This window comes from Vulpes lagopus, chromosome 11 (genome assembly GCF_018345385.1).
Source record: "Vulpes lagopus strain Blue_001 chromosome 11, ASM1834538v1, whole genome shotgun sequence".
Classification (NCBI taxonomy): domain Eukaryota; kingdom Metazoa; phylum Chordata; class Mammalia; order Carnivora; family Canidae; genus Vulpes; species Vulpes lagopus.
The window spans coordinates 56,249,614-56,274,926 of record NC_054834.1 but is presented as its reverse complement, the minus strand read 5'-3'; the positions used below and the strand labels follow the sequence as shown (position 1 = coordinate 56,274,926).

Here is a 25,313-nt window from a genome sequence, read left to right as displayed (position 1 = left end):
GCTGCCCCCCCCTTTTTTTTAGAGAACGAGTGAGTCAGGGGTGGAGGAGAGGGAGAGGGAGACTCCTAAGCAGGCTCCACACCCAGCACGGAGCCCGACGTGGGGCTGATCCCGTGACCCTGAGATCATGAGTGGAGCCAAAATCGAGAGTCAAATGCATAACTGACTGAGCCACCCAGGCGCCCCTGAGTGAGTGTCTTTTCAAAATGATCTTTTGTGGTTGATGTTTAGGAGCTACTTTGATTTCTTATGATTTGTGGGAGCTATTTTTAAGGAAGTTAGCCCTTTGTGATACAAACGGCTGGTAAATTTTTCTCAGAGATTGATTAATCCTCTCTAGATGAAGAAACTCTTCTAGGTTTCCATGTCACATGTAGGCCTTCCTTGCCCCAAAATTACATATTAAAACACTTGTGTTTTCTTCTTTTGATTTATTTTTCATATTTCTATCTTTCACGCATCTGGAATTTATTTTGGTGTCATGTGTGAATAGGGATTCAGCTTTATCTTTGCCAGGTGGCTCTCTGTGTATGCCATTCATTTATTAACCATTCATTTATTAAGTAATCCCTTCCTGTCTCCTGACTTGACCTGCAGTGGCTTTCTGTTGCTGTTAAACACTATTACTACAAACTTGGTGTCTTAAAGTAGCACACATTTATTATTTCATATTTTCTGTTGGGTCGGGAGACCAGGCATGGCATAGCCAGGCTCTCTGCAAGGCTCCAGTCGGGGGCAGGTGGGGTGGTCATCTGGAGCTGCGGTCTCATCTGAGGCTCGACTGGGGAAAGATCCATTTCCAAACTCCCATGGTTGTTAGCACTGATTTCCTCGCAGGAAGCTGGATGGAGGCCTTATTTTCTTGCTGGATGTCGCCTGGGGCTCATCTGTGTTCTTTGTCATGTGACAGCTTGGTCTTTTTTATTCCCCATCAAGTCAGCAAGAGAAAGAGGGTCCCTGTAATCCTCTGTAACATAATCGCACACATTGTGTTAGCTTTGCCTTATTGTGTTGATCAGAAGCAAGTCATGGGTTCTGTCCACATTCAAGGGGAGAGGATCACACAAGGGTTTGACACCTGGAGGAGGGGGAGGCTCTGCAGTGGCTTTTTTTTTTTTTTTTTTTTAAGATTTTATTCCTTTATTCATGAGAGACGAGAAAGAGAGAGAGAGAGAGAGAGAGAGAGAGCGGCAGGCAGAGGAAGAAGCAGGCGCCATGCAGGGAGCCTGACGTGGGACTCGATCCTGGGTCTCCAGGATCACTCCCTGGGCTGAAGGCGGTGCTAAACCGCTGAGCCACCTGGGCTGCCCTGCAGTGGCCTTCTTAAGAGTGTGTCTGCCACCCTACCTTTATTGGACTTTAAATCTCTCTATATATTTGAGCCCATTTCTGAAATCCCACCGGCTTTTGAGGTGTGGTAGAGGAAGAGAGGGCTGCATAAAGATGGGGAGGAGGTGCCCATCTTTCTCGTCTCCATGCCGTGAACCTAACCAACCCTGGCCAGTTGCAGATTCCATTTCTCTGAGACCTTTGGCAGCGGGCTTCATTCCCTGGCTGAACTTGATACAAAGGCTGCCTGTTGCCTTCATGGCCACACTCCACGTCTCCAGGCTGAGTTAGCCTAGCAACTGCTTGGGCGTAAAGGAAGTTTGCAGCTTCAGTTCCATGCATTTGAGCTGAAATTCTTTGTTTTACTAGAGATTATGTTCATATTGGCGAATATTACCTTTTAGCTGCACTACAGCCTCTAGATGAAATCAGCTGTGATGTTGCAACTTGAAAGTGTTATCCCAGTAGAATGCATTGATAGGATAAGCTGTTTGGGGGCAGGGGAGGCGGTGGGTAGAGATGCCGATAGATTGGTACCACAGTCCTCTTCCTCGGAGAACAGGAGCATGTAGAACAGGCCTCTGGAGGAAGGATGGGAATCCTGACAGCTGTGTTCACTTCATACTTCCTTAAGTCAGTTTTATTATGTATAGTTTGTGCCCCCCTTTAACCCCCCACGTCCCATTTACTTTCCCCAAAGTTGTTATGGACTGATTGGTCTGCTGGGAGTAGAGGGTTTAAACAGTAATTAAAAGATGTTGGGGGCACCTGGGTGGCTCAGTTGGTTAAGTGTCTGACTCTTAATTTCAGTTCAGGTCAGGATCTCAGGGTTGTGAGATCGAGCCCCGCGTTGGCCTCCATGCTGGGTGTGGGCCCTGCTTAAGAGTCTCTCCCTCTCTTTCTGTTCCTCCTCCCTCCTCTCCACCCGTGCACTGTCTCTCGCAAAAATAAAATAAATTAAAAGATAAGATGACAGGTTACAGCCCCCACAAACAATATATGAACTGGTGTGCGAATGATGTAATCTCAGGCACTGAACCGTGCAGGGTGGGAAGGTGTAGGAGGATGCTGTCATTTTTTGACAGAGGGAGGGGAATGGAACCTGTCAGAAAGCTGGCCTGGAACAGGATGGGGTACTAAGGGATTTTTTAAAGAGTAGAAGGATGTGAGACCAAAAAAGAATTTTCGGGTTGTTAAGACATGCTGATGGTGATAAAAACTTCTCAGAATGAGTAAGGAATTGAGTGGCCAGGCTCAGGAGAATGGCTGTTTAGAATATGCCTTGGTCTGGGTTGGAGAATCAGTTGATGCAGAGAAGGACCATTTTGGTATTGGGTAGGAGGAGCTGGAGTAGGTGCTGGCTGGGGAACTGGGCCCAGGTGCTGAAGTAGGAATAGGCCGGTTCCACAGGTGGAGACCATCAGGGTTGATGGGCGGATGTTGGCAATTCACCTGCCAGGTAATTCTTCAAAGTTAATTGCCAGTGAATGGTCTCGTGATAGAAGTTGAGCTTGGAAGTGTATATGGTTAGATCCTTAAGTGCCTTCGCAATCAAGAAAAGGATGTTATAGGGGTTACTTCTGTGGATCCAGCTCTTCAGAAATCTGGAGGGTCAGTATCCGAGTAGGAAAAGGAAGGTTAGTGGAGAACTTACAGGTGGTGTGGCTGGGAAGTTTCTCCGTTGGAGCAGGTGAGGCGAGCTGGCCAGGGAGCCTCTGGTGGGGGATTGTGTATGGGAGAGAGGGCTGGGGGTCTCGGGAGAGTGGGTGAGGGATGTTTACTGGAAACCGTGGCAGATACCACCAGGAAGGACGACCTTGGTATGTCTTGTGTACACTCTTTACTCCTCTCTGGGCCATTGGATGACTTTTTTTTTTTTTTTTTAGATTTTATTTATTTATTCATGAAAGACACAGACAGAGAGAGAGAGAGAGAGAGGCAGAGATGCAGGCAGAGGGACAAGCAGGCTCCATGCAAGGAGCCCAACATGGGACTCGATCCTGGGACTCCAGGATCAGGCCCTGGGTCGAAGGCAGGTGCTAAACTGCTGAGCCACCCAGGGATCCCCCATTGGATGACTTTTATTTCATTCATTATCAAACTTACCATGTTCTAGGCATCACGTTAGGCACTTAGGAATACTGAGTTGAATAACACACATTCTTTCCCGCCAGGAGCTCAGTGTTGTGTGGATGGGAAAGCTACTTTGAAGTATCTCAGATGATGTTGGAATAAATAGGATTTCTTTTCCTAGAAGACTGAGTTGAATTCCATTGTGTGGCAGGTGGACAGTGATTTCAGTGGTCTCTGTGTGCTGTGTGTGTGCGTGTTTAGCTGTATCACTATGGCGTTTTATTTTTCTTGGAGTCTTGGAAATGTGCCTGCCTAGAATATTTTTGTAAATGTGTTTTGTTTGGGTGCTCTCATTCTATTGAGACTCAAGCCAAATTCATATATTAGCACAAAAGCTGCATTGCTCAGACATGTGCTTCATTAGCCCATGGAGTGGACTTCGGAGCTTTCTGGAGGTAGGTCATTGGGGGTGGCTTGGTGGCTCCATGTCATCAGTGACCCAGGCTCACTTTCTTACACATTCCTCTGCTAACAACTCCATGGCCCAGAGTGACTGCCTGAGGACCAGCCGTGTCATCCGAATTCCAGCCTGGAGGAAGGAGGAAGACCCTTGGCAGAATGAGCTCCTTCTTCTTAAGGATCCTGCAAGTCACATACAGGACTTTGGTCTTCATCCATTGGCCAAAATGTAGTCACAACAGCCACATTCTGCTGCAAAAGAGACTGACAGTGTGCTGAGATCCAATCGGGAGCCCTCTTCATAGTTACAGGAGAAAAAAACACATAATAGGGGGTATACGCAGGGGTTATTTATGAAGGGAAATAGACCAAATACTAGAGTTTTACTTCTGAACACTTATTTTAGGGCAGGAAAGCATACTGGGGTGGATGGCCTCACATGGTTAGTAAATTACAGGAAACATGCCCTATCCTCCCAGGCAGCTTTGAAAGAAGAATGAGAGGTTATCCTGGTGAGTCTAGCAGTGAGAGAGCCGATAAAGGTGGGGGGGATGGCTAGGGAAACCCGACGGTGGTGTCAAGCCGGAACCCCACGTCCACAGTAGCCACCGTGTGCTGTGGATGCCAGTTCGCAGGGCTGCAGCATCTCATGTGCACAGCTTGTTATGTGCACAGCTCTGGGAGCATGCTCCAGGGTGAGGCCTTTTTATTGTTCGTGATGGTTGCGATGCTCCGGGGTGATGCAGGGTAAGCTGGCCAGTTGAAAATAACTAGGAGCTCATGCACGTTTTTGGGAGGGAGGGAAATGGCACTGGAGCATCTCCCCCATTCCATCAGAGGCAAAAATCCAAACTGGAGCCTCCTGTGAACTGGATTCTGCCTTTCTCCAGCCTCATGCTCCCTCGAGGTTTGCAGACCTGCAGTGCGGAGCTCCTCCATCCACCTCCTGCCCAGGGGGATCCGGGCGGTCCAGGGCAGAGCAACCTCTCCATTCTGTTTGTAACCCTCAGGTGACACATGCCCAGTACTGATGTGTGTTAAATGTTTTCCTGCACACATCAGCTCTTCTTGATGCACTAGGCTCCTTGGTTCAGTTGGGGCTGTTTCTCACACATCTTTGGGTCCCAGCACAGCAGTGCTTGGCACCTGTGGCTGGACCCAAGTGCTCTAGACTTGGGCACCCCTTTGGGTGTCAGTCCTGGCAGCGTTTCTGTGTTTTCTTAGCCTCCTGGTCTCACCTAAGCGGGAGGCTCTGCTTTACCTAGAGCAAATTATTGAGCAGGAAAAGACAGTTAAAAGGTAAATTGATGGCCAGTTGGGCCCTCCAGAGTCAGCTCCTGGAAATGTTTACATTTTAAACACCCACACTCAGAGTCCTTTCCTTAGCAGCCCAAGTGCTTTGGGTTAGGGAGAGGGAGAAGGAATTCTTTAGCTTAAATGCTGCTGTTGCTGGGAGGGGTGTAGCTGTTGAAGCACATTTTCTTGACCCATTCATCCCTTGATGAACACTCAGGTCGCATCCGTGCCTCGGCTATTGTGGACCATGCTGCTGTGACCGTGGGGGTGCGGATAAAGTTAGATGAGTGTTGGAATGTGAGTCTCCGAGCTTCTGGTCCATCTTTTGCAGGTTGTTGCTGCTCTTTGGCCTCTTCTGAAGGCTTTGGGGTAAGCAGAGTTCTATGGAGTCAAGTTAGCTCATGTTTTCCCCTCTGTATGGTGCAGGAGAGAGAATTTATAAGATCTTCTGGACTTTGTAGCTCTGTGCCGAGACCTAGGGTGTTGATGTCACACCTGGGACAAACTTCTTGAGCCACTGGCTGTCTCCTGGGGAGGGATCTCGTGGTCTCGTGATTCCAGCCTGCCTTGCAACTGTTTTGCTATATCTGTCCTTGTCTAGTCCCTTCTTACTAGCCAACTACTCATCACTGTGGAGCTCTATCAAGACTTTCGAGAGAGGTCCTGTATCCTGTGGGGTGACCTGGCCTGGTGGAGGCCAGCCGTGTGAGGGGGTGAGAGAATCCACGAGAGGCAGAACAGAGGAGCTACGGAGCAGCCATCTGGCAGGATGGGAAAGGAGAGACCCTGGGCTGGGAGGCAGTGGTGCGGGGCTGTGGTTAAGGGGAAAAGTGAGGAGGCTTGGGATTCTCCTGGTGCCTGTGTCCCTGTGTAAGTAGACACTTGGCCAGCTAGGGCTTCTGGCAGTTTTGAGGTGGGTCACCTGATGGGCCGGTCTGCAGCAGAGGGTCACTGTGGCCCTTCTACCATAGGGTTCCATTGATCATGTTGGTTCCCTAAAAGCAGCCTTTACCTATCCCTTCTCTAGGGGTGGCTAAGTTGGCTTTTTTTTTTTTTTTTAAAGATTTTATTTATTTATTCATGAGAGACACACAGAGAGAGGCAGGGACACAGGCAGAGGGAGAAGCAGGCTCCCTGCCCAGAACCCCTGGATCATGACCTGAGTGGAAGGCAGGTGCTGAGCCATCCACTGAGCCATCCAGGTGGCCCAGCTAAACTGGCTTTATATAGCATCTTTAAAATAACAAGGGGATAAAGATCTAAAAAAAAAAAAAGGAAGAAAAAAAGAAAGGGCAGCCCCGGTGGCTCAGCAGTTTAGCGCCGCCTTCAGCCCAAGGCGTGATCCTGGAGACCCGGGATCCAGTCCCACGTCAGGCTCCCTGCATGGAACCTGCTTCTCCCTCTGCCTGTGTCTCTGCCTCTCTATCGGTTTCTTAAATAAATAAATAAATAAATAAATAAATAATAAATAAATAAATCTATCTTTTTTTTTTTTTTTTAAAAGGAGCCTCTTAATTGTGCCTTAATTTCCATGGAAGTATTTTTATAAGATTTATAACTGTGTTTAGTTGCTCTGTAATGGTACCACCAATCTGCATAATGCTGATTATCCAGGCAGTCCAAAGTAATTTATGGCTAGGTCTTCATTACCAGGTGGCAGATACTATTCCCATTCTATTGCTGGGGAGATTGAGGCTCCTCAGGGAGAAATACATGACCCGTAGAAAGTCAAACTGCAGAGGGAATTACCACCAGGATTCCCTGGCATTTGCCTTTCCTTCTCCCCATTAACTTTCTCAGGAGGGGCAGGATCCTGTTAGGGAACTCCTCTACCGGCCATTAGTTAGTTGGTTTGAGTTACTCCTTTTAGAAATGGGATTACTGTTTGTCTTTGCATATATATAAAATGGAAATTCTAATGCACTTTGCTCACCTACCGTGAAGGTTAATGAAAGAATGTGAGCTTTCTAAAGCAGTTTGGGGGGAATGACAGCATGAGAAATGTTACGTTGTTAATGGTAAACTTGGGCTCTTGCACTGGGGCCTCATGGGGGCGGTTTCCAGTTTTCCAAATGTGGACGACACAGGCTTTGATAAAATCCAGTCCGCTTCCTTTCTGTCGAACCCAGCCAACGACGTCTTTCAGAATATCCCCCCACAAAACAGATGTTTTTGAAATAGCTTGTTACCAAACTGCAGTTATTAGATAATAATTTGTATTGTTGAAACATTAATGGAAGACATCTCTAACTGAGAGGGGAGAGTCCATTGGAAGGATGTAGTAATTGTTACCATGCTACTGTGTTCTAACCAAGAGATTTGACATGCTAATGGCTTGGCATTTAGGCAAGTGAATGGGTTTGGTTGGCCCTTTTGAACTAGTCCTGAGAATCTTCAGGACCCCCAGCCCCTTCCCAGTTTGGAAGCTGTTGATGGAGATCCTTGGGCCACTGCTGCGTCAAAGCATTATTTAGGTTTTGGTTTTCATATTGGTTGGGAAATTTCATATATATATAAAAATTCCAGAAAACCTTTCTCTCGGTGGCCTGTGGCCTCCTTAGAGCTGTGACTGGTTCTTTCTTTCAGTTCTCTTTTCTCCCTGCTAAGAGTCATTAGGTCACACGGGGAAATACAGATGTTAGTGGGGTGGCAGGCAGGGAGGCAGAGTGAGGGCTCTGTAGGCAGAATGACTTGGGACTGGACCCGGCTTTGGGACTTTGACCATGTCACTTAACCTCTCTGATCTCAAGTTTCTAGAATGGAGGCAGTAACTACCTCAGTGGATTATTACTGTGAGGACTACATGGGATAACATCCATAAAAAAGGGGTATCATGGGCTCGCACCGGTAGGCTCTTTGTACTGTTAAAAACAGAAAGTAACTCTTGGACCCCTAAGATTCTGTTGGCAGGTACACATCCTGTTGAAAGATCTGCTCTCATATCCTCATATTTTTTAAGAGTGCACCTCTCTAATGTTCATGTAGATAGTCCTAATACGGAGACGCTCACCCCTCTGGGGAGGGAAGTCTGTCCCATTGGGGCCCTTTCCTAGCCTGCCATTTGCCAAAACCACCATTATCACAGCAGCTCTCTGGCAGGATGGTCTTGGGCACCCAGGGGTGCTTGGTGTCTCCCTCCCAGTTGGCGTTTCCCTAGCTTCAGCTGTGAGCAGGAGCCAGCGAGAGCTCCACTCCACCCAGGCTGGGAACATGGTGCATGTGTGGACATTCGAGGTACACTTAGGGGGCCTGTCAGAAAAGCTGCACTCTTTTCTACTCTTGGTTCTTCATCGAAAGCTGAAGAAAGGTCCTTCCCTCCTTGGCCTCATGGCCTGTGAGTTGGAACTCTTCGGTCCTGCCAACATCAGTTTTATTTCTTCAGCTTTTCTGAGTTGCTATAATTACTCCCACATTTGGGGCCTCTTTTGTAAACTCTTTGAAGACCGGGACCATATCTATCCTACACTGGACATATTGGGTGAAATAAAATATATTACTAAAGTGAATTTTACTTGTTCCTCTTTTACTTTCTGGCTACTAGAAACATTTAAATTACATGTGTGGTGTGCACTGTGTTTCTAGTAGGCAATGCTGGTTACAGCCCCCCTCTGTCCATTTAGTGCATTACGTGGACCTACTTGGGTTGAGGGTTGGGAGCACAGGTGGGCATGGGTTGAGGGTGAGACACAGGTGGGCATGAGGTGCTCTGAGTGGCTAGCTTAGGTATAGTGAGTTGAATGGTGGCCCCTCAAAAGATTTGTCTATCCTGAACCTGTGAGTGAGACTCTATTTGGAAAAAGGGTCTTTGCAAATGTCATTAAGTGGAGGATCTTATTAGATGATGCCTTGCTAGCTTATCTGGGTGGTCTCTAACTCTAATGACATTGTCTTTACAAGAGGAGAAGACCTGGAGAAGGTTACGTGGAGACAGAGGCAGAGATTGGAGTGACGTGTCCCCAAGCCAGGGAACAAACACCAGGGATTGCTGGCAGCCACCAGAAGCTGGGAGTGAGTCATGGGATGGGTTCTCCCTCCGAGCCTCCAGAAGAAAGCACCTTGCCAACACCTCGATTTCACACTTTTGTCCTCCAGAATTGTAAAGGACTAAACTTCTATTGTAAGCCAGCCAGTTGGTGGCCACCTGGGTTACACGGGGAGATGGCTGGCAGTCCACTATCTCTGATAGGGGCTGGGGAGGAAATCCCCTAAAAGAACCTGAAAAAGGTAATGCAAAAAATAGGCTGGACTGTTAAACTGTCACTATCACAGACCCCTGCCTCACTGCATAGAATTATTCCAGAAATCAGAAGTGATGATATTTACAAAGTGCCTAGCTTAGTTTCCACAGTGAAGGAAGTTTTCATTATCATGATGAAAGGTTCTATGTCCTGCTCTTTCCCCTTGACGATGGGATAGAGGGTGGTTGCCAGTAATTCTAGTAGTTTGGAGATACTTCAGGTCTAGGCATTTAGTGTGTGGATTGTGAGGCTGTCCTCCAGGTTTTCAGGTTATTTCCTCTGTTTTGTTGCATGGGAAAGAGGAGAAACAGTTTGCTGATGAGGAGGGTTTTTTCCCCCTGCTTGATGAGAAATCTGCTGTCTTTTTGGTTCTCATTACATACTTGAATTGGATCGCTCCATTTTTGGGAAAATAGCATTACTCTCTAGTTTACCTAGAGATTTTGGGCTCTCACCAAAAATGTTAGAAAAGGCTCTCACACTACTAATTGCAAAATAAACATTTTCAGCCCCATGTACAGCAGACTTATTTGGCCAGTATTTATGCTGGTGGGGAAGAGAAAGAGTTACTTGTTGACTGTCTACAGTACATCAGGCAGTTTTGTGCAGTCACTTCGGTTGAATTCTCATGGTAGGCCTGGCCTACAAGGTGACTGTTGTTGCCTGGTTGATAGATGGACTCTCTGGGTAAAATGACTTGTCCAGGGGCACATCGTACGTGGGAAAACTAGAATCCCATTCAAGCCAGTCTTGCCTTTTCCCTGAGGAAGTGGTGACATCCTAGCGAAATGTGTAAAACTGGTCATCTGGGCTGGTTTTGTTAGGTGGGAATTGGGTGGGGTGGGTGGTGGGTGGGGAGAAAGTCTGTGCCCTCCCCTGGCACCCTCCCACCCAAGCCGACTGGGAGGCATCATTGCAGAGCTCATTTGGAAAATTGTTTCTTACATGGCGCCTCCTTCATCACTCACCTTCTCTCTGATTCTGTGCATCGTCCATTGCATTTGTCCCTTCAGTTATTAGCCTGTAGGATTTCGAGATTTTCATGAGTCAGGACATGTAGCAGGCTCCACGGGAGAGAGTGTTTCTGCAGATTCCGTGAGTTGGCCTGCTGAGGTGGTGGAGCTTTCTGGAGAATGGGATGGTAATGCTAAAAGTCTACACTGGGGCCCCGTTTAGTGCTTGGGCTCCACCCAGGCTCTGGGTCTTGGAATTTAACCTGCTACCTATTTATGCTGATATGCTCAGGATGTACATTAGATAACGTCCTAGTCAGAGTAGGATAGGTCTTTGCTGTAGTAATAAATTTCCCCAATAGTTCATTGGTTTAACTCGTAAAAGCCTTTTCTTCACTTACACAAAGACTCTGCAGGTGGGGTGGAAGGAATGGGAGGGTCTCGAGTCCTCATGGTGACTTTATCCTTGGCTGATCAAGGCTCTCCGACCTGGAACACTGGCGTAGCAAGAGAAGAGTTTGCAAGAGTTGTCATGTGCTGCTGCTTCTGTTCCTTACCATAAAAGTGATGGAGTCACTTTTGCCCCCATTCTGTTGGCCCAAACTAGTCACGTGGCCCTGTCCAACCTGGGAAGTGAGGGCAGTGGGCTGTGCAGATGGGGATGGTGGTATAGTTGATACAGATGGAGGTGAGGGCCACAGATGGCACAGAGCACACCTGTTGGTGTTGGGTTCATTAAATCCGAGTACACACTCAGGCCCATGTACTTGAGAAAAAATTGAGATCTGGTGACCTCAGAGTCGGGCTGAATTTCTGTAAATCTCTTACGAGGCTTTCTTCCTCACACTTTCTCAGCCATCAGCAAGTGTTGGTTGAGTTGAATGCATGAGACATTTAAAATCTGGGTCTTCTTCTCTTAGGCATTAGATTAGGATCCACTCTGACCCAGGATGACCTCTTCTTAACCTGATTACATCTACAAAGACCCTCTTTACAAATAGGCCACATTCACAGGTGCTGGAAGGTCATAACCTAGACATACCTTTTGGGGATGGGGAGACACAATTCTGGCCTCTGGTAGAGGATTAACACAGTATGCACACACAGTAGGCCTTTAATAAATAATAGTTTCTGTTACTCTTCTCAGAAACTGGGAAAACCCACACGGAACTTTCTAACTGAATTTTGCTGTATTTTCAGACCTTTGAGGTTCATAGTATCGATAAAACCAGAGCATTTTCTGTGTGTGTGTGTGTGTTTTTTTTTTTTTGTAAGGCACAGCTTTTATTTGCAATATGAGGTTCTTCTAGGGGATGTAGACGAGATGCCATGCATCTCAATTGTGGAATAGGTTTGGCATTCGGATTTTGAGTGACTGTAGCCCAATGTTGGTTTCCTTCGGGCGCTTTTGTCTTGCTTAACGATGCAAAACAGAAAATGCACACAAATGGTTCCCCAAAATGAGGACTGTCGTTATTGCTTCTTTTACCTCTGGGGCCCCGAACTGTAGAAGCTTATTTACTGCAAGGCAATGAGGGCTCTGAATCTCAACCTCCATATATTACATTCTGTATTACACTCAAACATGGCTGAAATTAATTGTGGCCAAGGCAGGGGAGACAGGAAAAACCTATAATGGTTTATCATATTTTGCAGGCTTTGTGAGGGCCATAAATTTAAAGCATATAGGAATTGTATTTATTCCTTAGATTTCACAAATTTGTCACGTACCTTTTCTCTGAGGATGACAAGTTCTTTAAGAAAACAGAGTTTCTGATTTTGAAGTCAAAAGGAAGCAGCAATGGAGATGTTCCCCCGGGGTCCCAGATGACCACAGTGTCGTCTCTCTCAAGCTTCTTGGGTTACAGGATTGTTAATAGCTAAATTATTAATGTGGGTTTGCTAGTGGAGGGAGCTGCTTTGAGCATTGCCTCTCCTCTGACATCAGCTCTTTTATAGCCACTGTTGTAGGAGTCAGATTTCATATGGAACAGTTTATAAATTGAATAGTGTGTGTGTGTGTGTGTGTGTGTGTGTTGGAAAGAGCCTGTGGTGGCCTCTGACTATATCTTGTGAGTGCCCTTGTGTCTGAAACCTTGCGATGTAGGAATTTACATCTTGGAATTCAATCCAACTTGCAGCTGGCTCAAACCAGGAAAATGACCTATTACTGAATTCTGCTGATAGTTCAGCAGCTTCTGTCGCCATGGCAATGCCCCCTGCCCCACCATCCCCGGTCCCAGTCTCTTTGAGCCTAGGAATTGTGTATTCCAAGTCTTGAAATCCTCTGAAAGGATAAATTCTTTAAAAGGATAGTGGGGCACTTTTGCCCACAGTTTTCCTCGGTGGCTGCATCAATTGAAATGCAGCTTTGATTTGATTATCTTTATTTTCTTTCGAAGCAAAAGTCGGTAGATTGATTTTTAAAGAAAAACCATAGAATGTTGTTAGCTATCCCTCGATAACCCCTGTTGCCCACCGGCGCCAAACTTTGTTGACAGTGACCCAGAGAAACACAAACATTTGCACATGAATGATTCATGAGAGCCCCAAAGTGGTAACTTGGTGTCATCAGTAGATGGATGGGTAAATGTGTTCTGTCCATACAATGGAATATTACGCAGCCGTCAGAAAGGATGAAGTACTGATGCTTGTTATAGCAGGACTGAGCCGTGAGAACATTACCCTAAGTGAAAGAAGCCAGACACAAAAGACCACATGTTGTATGATTTTGTTTAGATGGAGATATCCCGAGTGGGTCAGTTCCCGAGTAGGTTAGTTCATGGAGCTAGAAAGTAGACTGGTGGTAGCCCAGGGTTGGGGTAGGGTTTGAAAGGGCTGGGGAGTGAATGCTAATGGGCATGTGGTTTCCTTTTGGGGCGATGGTTGTGTAACTCAGACTATACTAAATGCCATTGAGTTGCATGCTTTAAGTGGGTGAATTCTATGGTATGTGAATTATATGTCAAGCTGTTAAAAATCACATTTACGTTGCAAGCTAGATCATTTATATGAAGCTGAATCCAAACCTACTCTTCTGTGTCTGATACGTTCTGATTGATTCTAATCTGTTCCATTCCATTTCTTTAAAAAGTTGCTGGATGTGACCCATCAAATTGATTTTCCCTAACCCTCATTTTTATAGATTCCACTCCATTTTACTGATGGAAAAAAACTGAGTCCCAGAGCTTAAGAAATGGGTGCAAGTTTACCCAGCGTATTAATGGCTAAGTTGAGACTGTAAGCTTGAGTGTTCGGACACCCACGCCAGCTGTGCTGGCCTAGAGGTTGGGTGTTCTTTTTAAAAGACTGAGCAGAATTTGGGGGTTAAGAAAAGGTACTGGCAATGAATAGCCTCCTTGTAAACACCTTCACATGGAGTCTGGAGTGGTTAGGAAAGCTCAGGCCCTAGAGGAGGGCTGGTCGCGCAGCTTTGCATGGAGCACGGTATTCAGTACGTGGCACACCGCATGGCCGCAGCTTATGAGCGGGCCCCGTTTGTTTATTTTTCAAGCAACGATGCTATTTTCTGAGCATTTGCGGGGTAAAAACCTTAGAAGTTTCTAGCTGCCTCTTATGTAGACTGCCCGGCTTGCTAGCCCTTCCACTGAAAGTAAAATTTAAGGTAGGGATTGATAGAAAATGGAGAAAATACATACAGGAAATTAAGGAGAGAAGGGGAGGTGGTGTTTCTCTGTGGCTCTTGAATCAGTTGGATGGTGTCAGTGAATTGGCAGTGAGCACAGCCTTGGCCAGAGATGCAGACAAGAGAACTTCCGCCAGGGTAGAGGATGGGGTGGAGGGTGGGGGTGGAGGTACCCAGGGGGGCCCGGGCAGTGTAGGCTTGCACTGCTTTTTCTACAGGGTTCCTTTCTGGGTACCCAGGAGCTGATTCAGACCTGCTGGCCCCTCCTGTGTCTGTGAGAGGCCATGTCAGGGCCAGGGCTACTTTTTCACTAAGTTTTGCTCAACATTTGGACAGAACACTGTACCTCTTTGGTTAATTATTTGCATAAATATTTGCTTCTTCCCAGCAGGGCCATTTCCTGTGTTAAAAAGACTCACGTGGATCTGAAGGTTTTCTTTTCTTCTTCCCATTATGAATGGCATGCTGGTCAAAGGGCCCACCTCAGGAACAGAAAATCCTTGCCCTCAGGGGTCTGAGCTGGCCGTGGGAGGTGGGTGGGAGGTGGGTGGAGGAGCGGCCTGTCCTTCCAGAGGGCTGGCCTTCAGCGGGGCTCCTGGAGGCCCCCTTGGTGCCTAGAAGGGAAATCCACCATTGGCTGGGTTTCGGGACAACAGTCAGAGGCCCCGTGCACAGTGGCTGTGTGGGGTGGAGCTCTGTTTCTTGACCAAGAACCGATGTCCTTCCTGGCCCTTCTTGGCCTCATTGAGAAAGCCAGGGCCTAAGAGCCTGACAAAGGGAATCAGAGCAGCAGATCTAAATAATACCTAACAAAACAATTATGGTCGACCCTTTTTTGGTGTCAAGTGTCTTATGAACTGTGCCATCTTCTTCTTCTTTTTTTTAATGATTTATTTATTTATTGTTTTAGAGAGAGACAGCATGTGCGTGTGTGAGCTGGGCCAGGGGCAAAGGGAGAGGGAGAGAGAGAGAATCTCAGGCACACTCCTTGCAGAGTGTGTGTGTCGGTCCCACGACGCTGAGATCATGACCTGAGCTGAAACCAGGCATCGGACACTCAACCGAACAGGCACCGCAGACTGTTCTCAGCAAGAGAGGCTAAGAAGCTCCTGGTTCTGGCCGACCCACCTCTCTCTAGGCCCAGCCCCTCTATCTGCTCCTGTGTAACTTTGGGAATGTAGTGTCTCCCCTTCCTTTTTTTTTTTTTTTTTTTTAAGATTTTTTGTTTACTTATTTATGAGAGACTCACAAAGAGAGGCAGAGACACAGGCAGAAGGAGAAGCAGGTTCCATGCAGGGAGCCCGATGCAGCACTCGATCCCAGGACCCTGGGGTCACAGCCTGAGCCAAAGGCAGACGCTCACCCATGGAACCATCCAGGCGTCCCAAGGTCTCCCCTTCCAAACCTCAGTTTTCTTTTTCAGCACATGCAGTGACATGCTCACCTTGGGGGGATGACAGACGACTGGTACAAGGTGATACACACGCAGCACGTAGTGCACAGAATTCCGTGCCCAACGATGATGGCTCTTTTTATGATTAGGTGGTCCCTTGCCTCATTCCCATCGGACAGATTGGCATGCGGAGGCACCATCAGGTTGTACAGCTTGCTCCAGGTAGGTCAGGCCTGCCTGACCCTGGCCCTCTGCTTTTACTGCCGTATTTTCCTCGCGTCTCATCTGACGAGTGGCCATCCATGCTGAACTTCAGGAAGACACCATGGCAATGGGCAGGGGTCTGGGCTGCCTTTTCAGATTTCTGGTCTTTCCAGAGGGAATTGATGCTCCCCGGTGTCCTTGAGGATGTTCACCAGAGAAGGGCAGTCCCACAGCAGGTGGGAGGGGATGGGCCTGAGCGTCTGTCCCTCCTTTCCCTCTTCCTCTGTTCTGGGCATTGCTGAGGCCCTAGAGATGTTCTCCACTGCCCTTTGGAACTGAAGGGCTCAGCTGATTTCTGGTCGTGCAAATTCCTTTTGTCTTCCAGTTTCAGAATGCAAGTGCCTCCTGTTCGTCCCCTCTGTTGGAGATTATAATCTGTCGTGGCAGATAAAGGCCCTTTCCCTCCCTCCCTCTTCTTTGATGCTGGCAAACATTCCTTGGGGCTAATAAGTATTGGATGCGCCCACAGAACAGAATAAACACATTTAATACTGGATTGATTCTCTGAGGCCTTCCCGCCCCGTCTCCTCTCGGCCGGAGCACATCCACTCTTTGTCAGGCTTGTGTGCTCAGCTATGCGAGATCGCTTAGAGCCTGGTGGACAAGATGATTAAAAACAAAACAACAAAACAATCCAGGAATGAAGCTCTGGAGAGGATTATCCTGGATTCCCTTGGAGAACATCCTCTGTGGTTCCAGGGAGGGGGGACGAGGGAGTCTGGGAGCGTGTGGTTTGTTTGGAAGGCTGCGGCTCTCCGGTTGGTTGGGGCCTTGGTTGGGCTCAAGGCATCCCACGGACTCGGCTGGTAGTAGTAATAGCAGCAGAAAGCAGGCTCATTGCCGGGCCAGTTATTGCTTTTGTTCAGAATGGCCCATCTAAGTCAGGCCCTATTAAATACAGCAATTTAACTGACACTTAGCGTCTTTAGGGAGATAAATTATCCTTTGGCCTGGTCACCTCCATTCACCTCCACTTTGAAATTTGATCATTGGTACGAGTCCTGGGAGAGTAGTTCAGGCAGATGCGTTTGCTCACGGAAGCCCACATCCCAGGCCCTCGTTCAGCACGCGTGTAATGAGGACCTCCTCATTAAATGGAGATGACGTGGGCCCTGCTTTTCGGGTCGCCCACAGCTTTTATTCGCTCACCGACCAGTGAGTGGGCACCTGTTGTGTGCAGAGCCTTGTGCCTGCCCTGGTAGGGGCCCCTACTCTTCTGTGCAGAGGGCCTGCTGTGGCCTCCGGGAGTGGGGTACAGAGGTGCACAAAGTGCTGTGTGTGGGGAGAAGAGGGTGAGTCATTCCGCAGGTGGGACCCAGGAGGACTTTGTGGCAGAGGGGACGTCTGCTGATCCTTGAAGGAGGGGAGCTCAGAGGAGGTCTCCTCCTCTGGGGCCTGGACTGGAGCCAGGAGCCTCTCCCCAGGCCTCTGGGCTGCTCCTCTGCTCTGTGTTGACACCTGCACGCTCCTTCTAGGTGTTCTCAGCTTCTCTTTGAACACAGGAGCCTGCTGTGTTCTCATGTGTGCAGCTTCCCAGCCCCGCTCCCTCCGCCTCTGCAGCTCAGCTCTGAGCCTCCCTCACCAGCTTGTGCCCCACTCCTAAAGACCCCAGGGGAGGAGTTTGGGCCACCTGGTCATCCTTTCTGGCCATGCCCTGCCTGCCACTGGCTCCTGGCAATCCCATCATGGATGGCGGCCCCATCGTGGTTCGGGCAGCAGTGGTCAGGGTCCAGCACAAGTGACAGTGGTGGTGACCTGCTAGCCAGGGGCCCTGGGCACAGCAGCAGCTAGGAAAGGCGAGTCACGTGTCCTAGGGGTCCAGCATTGTCGGTCAAGAGAAGGTCTCCGCGTGGGCCTGTGGAGACATGTGCGGGGATGTCCACTGCAGCTCTGTTTGCAGTCGTGAAACTTTGGAAACACTCTCATTGATCATTTAAGGGGACTGAGTAAATAATAGATGGCACCATCATAAAGTGGAGTGCTGTCTAGCAACGAAACTGAGTAGACTAGATCTTCACGTACTGGTGGGTGAACCTCTAAAGAACTTCAGAGTGCGAAAGAAGAAATATGTATTTTTTAAGATTTTATTTATTTATTCATGAGAGGCACAGAGAGAGAGGCAGAGACACAGGCAGAGGGAGAAGCAGGCTTCACGCAGGGGGCCCGACGTGGGACTGGATTCCCAGACCCCCGGGTCACGCCCTGGGCCGAAGGCAGACACTCAACCCCTGAGCCACCCGGGCGTCCCAAGAGGAAAGATCTATGTGATATATATGCCACTTGAGTTTATTTTAAAACTACAAAGACTGCATGTTTATGTGGCATATGTATATATAGTATGTGCACGAACATAATTCTTTACATGCATAATTCTTTATATGTGTAAACATTATATACGTGTGTATATATGAACATATATATATATAATGCACACGTGGAATTGAATTACGCACGTGTGGTTAAAGTAGAAAACAGAAAAACGATACACACCGGGATTGTAGTTGCCTCTGGGATGGTAGTTGGGAGGGGCCTCTCAACCGTCCGTCTCGGTAGTGTTTTCTTCCTTAAGAAAGGATGGACTTGGGCAACCCGGGTGGCTCAGCGGTTTAGCGCTGCCTTCGGCCCAGGGCGCGATCCTGGGGTCCTGGGATCGAGTCCCATGTTGGGCTCTCTGCATGGAGCCTGCTTCTCCCTCTGCCTGTGTCTCTGCCTCTCTCTCTCTCTCTCAATCTGCATCTCTATGAATAAATAAATTAAAAAATCTTTAAAAAAATAAAAAAGAAAGGGGGAGGGGTACCTGGGTGGCTCAGTCAGTTGAGCGCCTGCCTTTGGCTCCAGTCATGATTCCGGGGTTCTGCATTGGGTTTGCTGCTCAGCAGGGAGCCTGCCCCTCCCCCTGCTCTGCTCTCTCTGTCAAATAAATAAATAACATCTTAAATAAAAAGAGAAAGATGAAATATGGCAAAATACTAGTATTTGTGAATTTGGGGGGCCCCGGGGAAATGAGTCTACTGTGTTAAAATCTCTACTTCTTTATATGTTGGAAATAATTGATATTGTCAAAAAGCGTGTTTAGAGAACAGGTGATGATGTGGGGTGTCTGGGATGTAGCTTGTGGGGGGGTTGTTGTGGGTTGAAACAAATAGAAAGGTAGGTGGAACCTCAGCCATGCAGGCCGTGTGTCTTGTAGCCAGTGGGGTTCTGGCTTGAGCTGGGGGTAGACAGGGCATGAAGACTGAAGAGTCACTGCAGGGGAAGAGCTCGGGGGCCCAGGGCTTGGGTAGGAAGCTGCTGTGATGGTCTAGGCAGAGCGGGGAAGGGTCAGGTACGGGAGGGCAGGAGGGGTGAATGAGGCGGCCTTGAAGGGAAGCAACAGGACCTGGTAAAGGCAGGAACATCACATTCTAGTGGAGCTCTTGCCTCTTCAAGGGAGTGTTGGCTGCTGCAGTGGTAGGACTGGTTTACCCAGACTCTGGGGCCAAAGGTTCTAGAGGGTTCTAGCCGTTCAGTGGTACCTTCTGTGTCAGGAAAGTACCTGAAAAAGCGGGTGATGGCAGGAAAGAGAGGTTGGAGAAAACAGTAACTCTGAGGAGAAGGTGGTTGTCTCCTGGGGGCTGACTGGTCAGGTATCAAGTCCATAATGTCTTGTGATTTGAGTGTCGTGTCACCGTGTGCTCAAGGTGTCAAGCACCTGTCTTATTTCCAAGTCGCACACTTGAGGCCACTCATTACGGAAAGGTTCTGTGGGGGAGGTCTTCAAATAATTTCTGTCTGTGTGTTACCGTGCACTATCTTTATCAAAAAATATCATTTATTGGGTCACCTGGGGGCTCAGCGGTTGGGCATCTGCCTTTGGCTCAGGTCACGATCCTGGAGTCCTGGGATCGAGTTCCATGTTGGGCTCCCTGCATGGAGCCTGCTTCTCCCTCTGCCTGTGTCTCTGTCTTGCTCTGTCTCTCATGAATAAATAAATTAAGAAATCTTAAAAAAAAGTAAAAAAATACTGTTTATTTATTTTGAAAAGGTTTTTATTTATTTATTCATGAGAGAGACACACACACAGAGAGGCAGAGACACAGGCAGAGGGAGAAACAGGCTCCATGCAGGGAGCCCGATGACGGACTTGATCCCAGGACCCTGGGATCACGACCTGAGCCCAAGGCAGATGCCCAACCGCTGAGCCACCCCAAAATACCTTTTAATTATTAGGTAGAAATGGTTTCTTGAGAGTCAAACTGCAACCTACTTTGTATGACAGATGGGCTCCGTGATGGCCTCTGTCCCCATTACAATTGTGAAAAATATCTTGGGGAGGGGGGAACCTCCAAAAAAAAAACAAATAAAACTGTGAAAAATAACTTTCATTCCCATTGTTCTTGTTATTTGTTGTTGAAAGTTCAGTTAACTGGAAAGAAAAAAATAAAAATCACCAGTAATCCTACCATTCAGACAACATTTGGTATGTCATCTTTTTGGACCCATTACGTGTGTGTTATTTTTAGACTTTCTGTTTCCGTTGTACAGGTGCTGGACATTTTTCTGTTCATTGAGACATTTATTTGTGTATCCTCGGTCTTCCCCTCCCCAAAGTTCAACATAACTTTAATTTAGCTTGATTTCTGTGGCCTGTATTAGGAAAACAACAGGCATCTTCGCTCTTCGTCTCCCAACTTAGGACAGGCTCTTCTAACACGAGTTGATTGTTGGCAGCCACACAGTGCCCCTCTGGCCTGGGCTGCCCCTCCTGGAGGGAGAAATGCTTCCACGGCCCCGCCACCACTTCTTCTACACCAGATGTAATGGCTGCGTTGAACTCCGTCCAGTAGACATTCCCTCATTTATTGCCCTAATTTTGGACATCGGTGTTGTTTCCAAGTTTTTATTTATCTTAAACATCACTTGTGGATAGCAGTTTGTAGCTGCTGTTTGTGCATATCTACTCATTTCTGTAGATGAACCAAATTCCAAGAATTTCCACACCCATTTGTACCCCTCAGCGTTGAATGGGTGAGTGGAGACAGTTGCCTTAGCCTGGTTCCTATGGGCAGGGCCTGGAGCTTACGGCCTTGTGCATATGTTGCCACTGTCTTCCTGTGTCACCTTTGGCATTCTGTTGACAACTAGGGTCACGACTCGTACCGTGTTACTGTGTCAGTGCTGCTGCCCTGACTGGAGAGGAGTGCAGGGGGTCATTTCGAAGAGCTCCACTGAGACCCTCACTTAGCATCATCTGCTGCTGCCTTCTTCCCTCCTTTTTGAAAAGCTCTAGCTCCTTATCTTAGCACCACCCTGGATCACATTGGGTCCTCCCAATCCAGGCATCAGGCCTTTTCTAGACTGGGGAGGGTCCGCTGGAATCTTCCCTAGCAGCAGGATGGGGGTGGTTCACAACCCACAGAAAGGGCCTCAGGGGTTCCAGACTGTTGCTCCAGATAAATGGCTTTCAGATGAGTTTTATCTTGGGCTGCTTAGGTGGGTCAGGGGTCCCCTGTGGGGCCCTTACCCCATTGCTTCCTACTTTGTGGGAGAAAGGAATGAGAGAGTCATAAGTAATAAGGTGGTGTTTATACAACAGAAGCTCACAGTCATCCTACAAATTTATGAATGTGAGGACAGCCATTTTCCTATACAAGCGTGTCAGCTTTCCTCATTAGCCTTCTGGTGGAATGTAACCTTGCACGTGTTCTTAGGTAACCGTACACATTTTCGTTAGGTAAAAGCCATACACATTTCCAGTGACGACAAGGAATGTGCCAATTTCCTGGAGTCAGGATTGAGGTCATGACCTTGAGTGCTCAAGAATTCCAAGTTTAATTAATCCACCAAATGATGATTGCTGAGAGGAAATGTCCTATCAATATTAGATGTGACGAGATGCTGGTCTGGATGTGACAAGTCGCTTTTCTGAAGGTCTGATCTTCTGTGGTCACTTCGGGCAGGGTCTCCTGTCCGCATGAGCACGTCCTCTCCGGAAGGCAGCCACGCTCACTTCCAGATCCCTTTTCTGTGAAGGTGTACACTGCACGCAGATCTTTGGGAACTCACGTGTTGCTTTTCCCCAGTACTACCTGTATTTTCTCAACCGTGCTCCCCTTCAGTCGGGAAACCCCTTGGAAAGTGAGCTTTCCAAGTGGGGTGGTGTTGGAGAGATTGCATTTTACAGTAGAAGGAGCCCTTCCTCGTCCTGCTTCTTGGGAGGAATGGGCTGTTTGCAGTGCCTTTGCCTTTTGCCTGAAAAGTCACCCTCGGGGACGGAGCCGTCATCTTAGTCCAGCTTAGATCACACAGCCTTCCTTTTGGCTGGAGAGCGAGGACCCCTGATTGTAGTCCTCTTACATCATAGCCATTGAGGGAGCTCATTCCAGAAAAGCAGAAGGAGAAATGTCTACTGAGCATCTTAAACAAAACCCCCCCACCAGCGGCTGCTGTAGCTGGGCCTTGAAAACGGCCGGCTCACGCCCCATCCCGCTGGAAGCATGGGCCCAGGGACCTGTGGGCATTACCATTTGGTGTCCTCCTCTGGCTCCTGCAGCCCTTTTCTCCCTGAGTCACGTAGGCTGCATGGTTAGAGGATTTTCACTTAACTCACGGATGAGGATCTTAGTTTAGAGGGGAGAGTCTTGAATTTCGGAGCTATGATAGAGGGGTTACATTTTTGGCTCTGCTACTTACGAGCTGGATGATCTTGACTTTTCCCAGCTTTGGTTTCTCATGGGTGCAGTCTGGGGGATGGGACACCTCCCAGAGTTGTTCTAAGAATTACATGGAGCAGCCCCCCTGGGGAGGCCCTGAGCCCTGGACATCGGAGGTGGTGTTTTCTCCTTCCCCCGGAGCACCGACGAGCATCTGCGGGGGCTCCTGGGTTGAAGAGCAGGAGTTTGAGAGTCACACAGACCTGGTTCCACTATTCTCTGATTGTGTGACCTTGGGCAAGGTGGAATGACTTTCCGAGCCTCGGTTTCCCTCCTCTGTAAAGCTGGCGCTCATTCCTTCCTGCCTCGCAGTGGCAGGTGAAGGCAGGTGTCGTGCGCTCGGTTCAGCGCCGGGCCCACTGGCCGCGCTGGGTTAACACGGGGTGAAATCGGGCGGGCTCAAGCCCGTGGGCCCAGACCTCATTCTGGCTGCATCTGCCCTGCTGTACCTGATGCCCGTTCTTGCAGGGAAAGCAGCCCTTCTGTCGCCGGAGGAAGGAAGCTGCTGCTTTTGCATCACCGCTGTGTCCGTTTTCCGCTCTACCGGTCACCCGTCTGTGTCTTGATTCGGGTCAGTCCATTTCCCACCCCACACAGTGGGCTTCCGTGGCTCCCTCTCAGTCTGCGGGGAGGACGTTAACAGTTCCAGTTCCAGGAGCCTCGGAAAAGCCTCCCCTCCCCAGCAGGCATCACTTATTTATGCTTTAATCTTCATAGATTGCTCTGAGTTGCTCTCGGGCTGTCCCGAAAGCCCTGGTGAGTGGAAGTAGTGCACGCACCCAGAGTAATTAATGCACTTTCTACTAGCGAGGGAACATGTAATTTGCAGGAATGTGTGTCAAGACCCACCCTGCTAAATTTATACCCTGTAATTTGCAACGTTAGCTGGCACCAAATCGGCAGATTGGTGAGTCTAGCCTACCTGCTTTGCAATTATATCTGCTGGCCCGTGTTGCAGGATTGAGTAACTGGAGATCTCAATCATTTAAGTAAATTAGAACCGGCTCCTGGGACCCATCTGAGATCACCCTCTGGTAGAGGAGGCTGGTTAATGATGTTTCCTTTGTACCAACTTGAGAGCCTCTGATGAGGGCGAGGAAGGAAAGAGGCCAAGACACAAGTCTTCAGGCTTCCCTGGGTGTGGGCAGACCGCAGGCCATGGGGAGGCGTCTCCTGAGCGGTCCCCGGCCCCCCGCCTTCTGACGGGCCTCTGGAACAGAGAAACACAAAACTAATATAACAGAAATGGTTTTATGGTCTGTTTTATGAGCTGCATCAGCCCTAATAATCAGCTCTGGGGAGATTCTTGTTAGTTCTTAAAACTGGAAGTCACTTCGCAGCCTCTGCAGACCAGTGATTTTTGGAAGATCCTCATAAATTTTCTTTTTTGGAGACCTGCAGGAGAATCTTGTAGGCTGACACGCAGGCTTCTTGTTCTATGGGGTGCTAGGAGGAGGGCGTGAGCTGGCTGGGTTTTCCCATGGTCGTGTTTCTTCTGTGGCCCGATTGAAAGAGTCCAGCAGAGGACAAAATGAATTGTAAGCAGGCTCTGGCCTGGTATGAAGCCCAGATCCTCAATTACTCCGTGTGACCTTGGGCAGATAGTTAACCTCCCTGAGCAGCCTTTCCTCATTTGTGAAATGGAGCTAATGATTCCTTTGATTAAAGCTGTTATAAATATTAGATGTTTGTAAAGGCATCTGGCACACGGAGGACACTCCATAAATGGTAATTATCATCAGCGCCGTTTATATTCGGGGAGGGCACGTTATTTATCAGTTGTAAAGAACGCTTGGCTACACAGACCAGGCAAAATTGGTAAACAAATCGCATAAAATTCTTTATTCTTTCAAAAAGCCATTTGCTTGTAAACCCTGAAGTCTGAAGATGTGGGTCGGATCTAGTCGGTGCTATGGACGCATGTGGGTTTGTCGCTAATGAAGAGCTTCCCTCATCCCAATTCCTGGGTTCATCGAAGAGCGTGGGATCCCATTCGGCCTTGGGATCTCCTCAAGGCTTGAAAAGTATAAGGAATATAGAATCTGGAGAGAGAGATTCTTACCCCTGGGAGTTGGTTGAGCTCAGGGACCGGAGCTTTACATGCTCCTGTTGCAGGACACCTGGGCGGCCAGAGTCACTTGAGCGTCAGGACTCTTGGTTTCAGCTCAGGTCGTGATTCCAGGGTCCTGAGACTGAGCCCCACGTCGGGGTCCACATCAGTCTGCTTGTCCCTCTTTCTCTGCCCCTCCCGCCCCCAAATAAATAAATAGATGGATAGATAGATAAACAGATAAATAAATCTTAAAAAAAGAAAGAAACACTATTGCAAGATTGGGTTTGCAAATACATGGACCATTTGGTGAGTTATCTCTGTCCCGTGGCGTGAGACACGTGGGGTGAGCGTGTTGTGTGTGCGTGCATGTGGCGCACGTGCGTGGTGGGTGTGTGCCTGTGTTCCTGGGCCTACTCCTCCTAACCACTTACGGGCCTGTGGATGGCAACTGGGAAAGGCCTGGGTTTAACTGGCTCGGTATTAATAAGCATGTTCCAGAGAATTGAGGCCTTTGTTTTGCCTTCATAAGAAATGAATCCCTTCTTACTCACTGCGTTTCTGGAGGAAACTGTGCTGTGTGCAGAAGAAGTACTGCTTTATTTTCCTTGTATGCTTTCCAGCTTGGACCTCTATTTCCACTGAGGCCTTGTTTTTAAAAACATGTTTTTACAGCAGAACTACAACTGTGGAGATTACAGCGGTCTCTTACCACTTTGGTTATGAAAATAGTGTGTATAGTGATTTTATTTCTTTTACTCGACCATTTTCTCGCCTGCCTTTTTCTCCACGTGGGGCTGGGCCGCATAGCTCCCTCCGTTGTATCTTTTTCTGCTTCGTCCAGCAGTCTGAGAGCAAGGCCTAGGTACGCACCTGCCACTCTCCTCCTGCTTCCTGGTACCCAGTGCAGCGGGTCTTGT

General features: G+C 48.3%; 1 protein-coding gene and 1 long non-coding RNA gene across 4 annotated transcripts in view; one reads left to right on the top strand and one right to left on the bottom strand.

Annotated features, from left to right (window-relative positions):
• The window catches only part of LDLRAD3 (low density lipoprotein receptor class A domain containing 3), a 228,793-nt gene that overhangs the window by 24,243 nt on the left and 179,237 nt on the right, over nucleotides 1–25,313 (top strand). The window lies entirely within an intron of this gene.
• LOC121501294 lies at nucleotides 622–15,210 on the bottom strand. Of its 2 annotated transcripts, XR_005990572.1 has the most exons (5): nucleotides 14,414–15,210; nucleotides 12,080–13,034; nucleotides 10,750–10,845; nucleotides 10,364–10,416; nucleotides 622–967 (listed from the first exon to the last, which is right to left on the bottom strand). It is a non-coding gene; the product is annotated as an uncharacterized LOC121501294 (long non-coding RNA). The 2 variants fall into 2 exon arrangements; XR_005990571.1 differs by having other exon boundaries at nucleotides 12,080–15,210.